This window comes from Lutra lutra, chromosome 7, assembly GCF_902655055.1.
Source record: "Lutra lutra chromosome 7, mLutLut1.2, whole genome shotgun sequence".
NCBI lineage: Eukaryota > Metazoa > Chordata > Mammalia > Carnivora > Mustelidae > Lutra > Lutra lutra.
The window spans coordinates 100173183-100179950 of NC_062284.1; positions in this window are offsets into that span (position 1 = coordinate 100173183).

A 6768-nucleotide genomic window follows, 5' to 3' on the forward strand; every position below is an offset into this window, starting at 1 on the left:
CTCGCTGCTGCTTCAAGTGGCCGGATTCTTCTTGAATACGAGGCTATAGACACTGGTGCTTGGGCAGACATTCCTTTGAGCTCTTCCTCTAATATTATTTTTAAAAAGACTATGGCATCCAGTGGTTTCTCCTTTAAAATGTCACTCTGTGTCTTCAGGAAAAGAAAAAATCTGTCATAGTAATTTCCCTGGTCAAAGTAAATACTGAAGAAATACTTCTCTTGTATCCAGTCCCGGGGTAGAATTTCCGTGACTTGCCAGACTGGCTGAGGAGGCAGAGGCCACTTTTGGGTTGGCAGTTATGAGAGGACCTCTACAGACATCTTAGTCCTCTTGGATTCATCTGCACGGTGGCTCGGAGCATTACATGAGAGGTAAGATGATTCAGGTGCAGAACTTTTTATCCCAAGCCAGGAATGGTACCAGACCCCTTGCCAACAGACCTCATCAAGAGTCTCCACAGTTCTATTTGTGTGCGTGTGTGGTTATGTGTCTGTTAGAAATACCGAGACTTCAAGAATGATGGCACTTCCTGTTATTTTAATCAAGAGAATGAAAACAAATTTGCTCCACAGTGTGGCAAGTAGATGTGGGGATTCAAGACCAAGGTCTATGTATAGCCCTGACTGGTATGTGTGTATGTTTGTGTTGGAGGTGGGCTTGGCAGAAAATGTTCTGGTTCTTATTGCTCACAGTGATTCTTTGCATAACTTTACTATCCATTAAATTCTAGGGTGGGTATCCTAGCATGTAGGAAAAACAAGGCTGTGCAAATTAGCACATCTCCTCAGACTTGGGCTTAATTGAAATTGTTAGGCCTAAGAAAAACTGTGCACTGTTTAGAAGTTCTGAGTAGTTCTTGAGATAGATTTGATGGGATCCCTACATTCTAATGACCTCCAGATAGACCCCAAAGACCCCTAAGCTTTCACTTAAGTTTTTCATTTATATCCCTCCCCAGGTGGGATGACACATCGAACCCACTTCTAGAATTAGATCCTCTACTCAGAATTTCTGAGTTTTCAGTTTTCATTAGTGGCAGCAAGAGCCGCTCCTTCTTGATTACCATGGCCCGGTCTCCGGTCCCCATCAGCTCTCACCAGCTAGCTTTCATGACAGAAACAATAGGGTAGCTCCCCAAGCCATATTCCCAATCTCCTCCCCTGTGTGAATCCACCACAAATCAAAGGAGAGGAGTGCTCTCTCGGGTTCTCTCACAGCTACAGTCACCATCTGGCTGAGTCCTTGCCAACCTGCTAGCAGTTTGCTGAAAGGCTGGTGACTTCCGGGAGGGCCCTTACCTGGGTGATTCCTGGGAATAGTTGCATCTTTCTCCAGTCTTGCTGCCTTACATGTGGATGTGTTGGTTTGAGCTTGGACAACCGTCTTCTTCAGACGGTAGTGACAACTATGAGGACAAAAGCATGGCAAGGCAAAAAGTCAGATAGGAGATGAGTGTCTCAGTCAGTGAGTAACTGCCTACCCCCAGACTGTCTGTTTGGTGAGAAAACCAACCCGCGTTGCTGTAAGCCACTGTGCCCCTGTACCTAATCCTGATACTTGGCTAACTCCTTTCTCTACATCTGTCTAACACACAAATATGACCACCACACACTCCCGTCTAGGCCCCTTGGGTCGATCCTCCCTCACCTGCAGGCTGAACCTTGAGCTGGAAAGGCCCTGACGCTTGGCCTCTTGTCTGCTGTCTCTTGCCCTTTCCTACCTAGACCTTTAGCAAAACTTAACTATTAGGAGTCCCCCATCCGCACAGAAAGCTTGACTCCAGTGTGCCCGTTTATGCTGTTCCTTGCCTGGAACCCCCTTCTGATCTCCTGATGATCTCTCACGGCCTCCAGCACTCAGTTCAGACGTCACTTCACCTCAGGAGCCTCCCAGAGTTCTGGCAGGCTCTGAGGGATTGGAACACCTGGGCACACTCCCATCTTGGGACCTCACCATAAATACTGAAGTGGTCTGTTTCTATCTGTCCCTTTAACTGGTTAAAAGGGCCTCAGGGCTAGTTTCCATATAATGGCACACTTTAGTCTTCTCTTCTTCTTATGCCCTCTAATGGACTTGGTACATCTATTTCAGATCATTTTTACCACAAGCCTGAGCACAGAGAAAGAGACAGGCCTTGATAGGCCTCTAGAGTGTGAACCAAGCCTAAAGGCAGGACCATATCTTCCTCATCCTGAACATCCCAGGCTTAGCAGAGTAGCTGGTACAACCTTCTGGGCTGTTTAGTAAACCATTGTTGATTTGAATTGGGAAAGAGTGTTGTAAAGAGATCTTCCCCAATAAATAAATAAATAAATAAATAAAAAGAAATTTTCCTTGACTCCCACACTTTTTCCTGAATAATCTACTCCCTGATTCTTCACCCATTAGTTATATTCTGGATTGTTGTGGAATAAAAGGAATTAACAGGTGTGGCTTTTATGATGGTAGCCATCATATACCTTCACTACTAATTATATTTGAAGGTATTATGGATAACAGCCTTATTTTCCTCTAGAAAGAACGGTGCAGAAAGGCCAAAACTGTTCTCTCTCTCCTTGCAACTCCATTGCAAACATGGCCTGAGCCTCACAAATAAGCCCTTAACATCAGCATCCATCTTCTTCACAAAGACTTCTCTCCCCACCCAGACTGCAAGTTCTTCAAAGGGTCTACTTTTCACTTCCTTTAAATACACCCACCACTATCTGACACAATGTTGAATAAATAGGGCTGGTCAACTTCTAATGAGTTGAGTGACTGCCCAAGGGTGAGCTCAGTGTGTGCTGTCTCCATTGGGTAGTGGCTGTGGTTGTGTTTCCAAAGGCTGTTGTCCTTGGCTTCATCTTGTCTTTCCTAGACATCCTGTGCTTCTTACCAAATTGAGTCACCTCGTTTCTATTGCATGTGACCTACTGGCCATTGTCCCTTGCTCAACAAGTTAGTGCATGAGTCAGAACGATGCTAATAAAGCCAAAGATAATAATAGCAAGCCTTAACTGAACCTTTATATTGTACCAGGTTCTAGTTAAGGACTGCATATACATTATTTCGTTAATCCATTCAACATATCCAGTTTGCAGGTGAAGAAAGGAACAGAGAGGGCTTAAGCAACCTGACCAAAAACTCAGCCAGCAAGAACTGAAACCAGAATTCAAACTCAGGTGGTCTGACTCCAGAACTCAAACTTCTAACCCCTGGAGACTGTGGATCTGATTCTCTGGTAGACCAGTTACTTTGCTCAGTAATGTATTCACAGAGAGTACCTTTAATTCTGTAGACCTGATAAAGGTAATTAGTTCTAATATTCCCTATAACTTATAAAGTTGGAACTGTATTATCTTTATTACAAACCATCTCGTGCATGTTTAGGGAATTATAAATATGTAAACTTCATGGAGAAAATATGGCCCAATACCCTTAAGGAGTTTGCAATCCAGATTTGGAGATAATAATAGCTATAATTTATGGAGCATTTAAAAAAATTTCTCCCTTTTATGGCTTTTAAAAAAGATTTTATTTATTTATTAGAGAGAGAGCATGCACACATGAAAGTGAGAGAGGGAGAGAGAGAGTAGGGGAGGAAGGGTAGAAGCAGAATCAGACTCCCTGCTGAGCAGAGAGGCTGATATGGGATTCAATCCCAGGACCCTGAGGTCATGGCCCAAGCAGAAGGTAGATGGTTAACCGAATGAGCCACCCAGGTGCCCCAGTAATTAACTTATGGAGAATTTATTATGCAACAGACACTGTAATATATTATTTGCAATCCTTACAACAACTCTACAGGATAAGGAAAATGAGATTCTGGACTTTAACGGACTTGCTCAGGCCCTAACATCTGGCCGTAGCTGAGCTAGGATCTGATGACCCCAGTAGTCACATCAACTGTAAATATGGTTGTGTTTCATTTATTCAGTGACAGGAACCTGGTACATAAGTCATCCAGAATGACAATGAGCACCAAAATGAGCCAGCAGTCTTCCAAGCATACAACAGAAATAAATAACAAAAATGACAAATAAATGAAGAAAAGACAAAAATGTGAAAGCTATAGAATCTTCTCAGTGCTTGATTCCATTCATATATTGATAGATTCCCCAAGCAGTAACATGTCCATATCAGACATTACTCATATTTTTTAATAATGTAATGCTTCTACCAAGGTTAGCATGCATAAGAACAAACTCTCAAGTTCCAAATGGAGTACAGTGGACTATGTCCCATGCCTGCCCTCTTTTTTGTTGTTTTGTTTCTACCGCGGACATGTAACCTGATAAAGATAGCCCATGAATTGGCTAGGGTGCATTTCTACTGACAAAGTAAGGTACATCAAAGTGAAAAGCAGTATTTTAGCACACAATCATGGTAAATAAGAATCTCTCTTTGGACTTTGTTTGTCAGTCAGCTTATGTTGGCAAGGCCCTCTGGTATATGGTCTTATTCCCAAATCCAGTGTTTTATAGCTATAGTTCTCAACAATGGCTGCCCATGAGAATTACCTGGGAAATTTTTTCTCTCTCAGAGATCACTTAAAACAGAGCCCCTGGGGTCAGACTCAGGTATCAATATGTTTTAACGTTCTCAAGGTGATTCAAAATATAGCCAAAGTTGAAAACCATTGTTCTATAGACACCTTAGAAACAGCCTGCTGGCCACTTTGACCTAAGGAAAACCTACTCATAAGCCACGGATTATCTGAACCTGCTCTTAATATTTTTTTTCAAGATAAAATGTCTCTCTTCTATAGCTATGGTACAAAGCAGTAAGGTTTAAACCAATCCTATAGTAGTATGAGCAGATTCACTCCACATTTTTTTGGAGGAAACTATGATCTTACCATCTCTGTGGCCCACCTCTGTGAGGAAGTAGAATGATCTCTGACCTGGGAAAGAATACAAAAAGTAAGGCTTCTAAATTTTCCCAGCAGCATGTCAACTCTGTCAGTATACATCTGTGGCCTACAGAGCTTTCTTTGATGAGCCATACGGAATATTGCTATGTTAGGTAGCAGGCAGAGAATCTGGCCAGGAATTAACCAAAATCCAGCCCCTGGCAACAATTTCCTCAACACATCTGATATTTGAAACACAACCTACAGGACATAGTCTCTATATCACATCCCTGCAATAACTTATATCATTAGAAATAAATGTACTGGGATTATTTTATCTTGCTGCCTCCAAAAAATACCTTGACTTAGTTAAGACTTATTTTTATGCCTTTCAGCTGTTATAGAAGGTCTTTATGGGAAAAGTCTACTTGACATATCTTTTAGTATCTTTTTATAAAACTATGCTTACAGGTATTGTCTATGTTAATGAATTTTCTCAAATTAGGTTTACAAAAAAAAAAAAAGGTCTCCTATAATTTGAGACCAGTAACGAGTGTCTCTAGTCTAATATGGATGTCTTTTTGATTAGACACTGAGAAACTGTACCACACCACACAGATCATCTGGTGCCAGTCACAAAACCCAAGAGTTCATTTCATTCTAGGAAAGCATTTTAATTAGATATCAATTCTTCAAGTTCATTGTGCTGAGCACTGAATGTGTCACCTTTCACCCTGACCCAGCCCTCTTCCTGCCTTCCATTGCTGTCAGTTGCACCAACATTTCCCCACATACACAAGCTGGAAACCTCAGTCCCCTCTGTTGAGTTCCCCTCTTTCCCTTCTCACTGACCTCCAGTTACCCGACAAATGGGACGGACCATAATGTCACAGAGATCAGGATTCTGCCTCTGTTACTCACTGATGTATTCCCTGGAGCAATCCCTGACACAGGGTAGAGGTTCAATAAATATTTATTGAATGAATAACGTTCTATAGCCTTGCTGGCTTGCCTCCTACTCTCTTTAGTCTTCCCCTCGTCCTGCTCCCGCCTGCCATCATTCAAGTACAGGCTCTTCCCACCTTTCCTCGTCAGTAAAGAACACACCTCTGCTCTGACCCCCGTCTGTCAAATCAACTGTTACTAGGTAAGGTTTCTAAAATGCCTGAATATGCCTCTTCCCTACTCAAAGACTCCCCTTGACCTAGCGTTCAAGATGAATGTTTGATATGATTCTTACATCTGCTTCCAATAATAACTATGTGGTATGAAAGAAAAGAAGTAGGAGCAGCGGCCAGACCATAGCAGCTGTGAAGGAAGATGCCGATGAGAATGAAGCATGGGGTCAGGATGGGGACAAACAGCTTATGTGCCTTTCCGTGGGAAGAGAAGGAGGTCGCGTACATGAACGCAGGTTAAAATGGTAAAGTGCCATAGATGGGTATGTTGTGTCAGTCATAGATGTTCATGAAGAGAACCCTGAGTCATCAAAAAACCCTGCACATTATTTCAATCTGTCTGAGAAAGACTTCTGTCCTAAGTTTTCATTCATAATCTTAGTGGCTCCTAACATTCCTTGCATTTGCAGAGGATTTCACATGCGTTGCCTCACCTAGCTCCTTCCAACATCCTTGAGGGATAAGCCTTAGAACACTGATGGGGAGACCGAGTCTCAGAGAGGCTGGGGGACACAACCACAGTCACCCAGCTAGGAAGTGGCCGTACAGGCCTAATGTAATTTATACTGTGGAATTTGTTTTCGGGCACATTCTTGAGGTCTGTGTTATTTGAGCTAAAACCCAACTTTGGAGGCCAAGTCTGGTGCCTGAGTCGGTCCACCACAGTCATCCCTTCCCCTCTGCCCACCATCTGCTGCTCTGTGCAGTCCTGGAGAGAGTCATTCACAAGAAACTGTACACAGCAGCAGAAGTGTT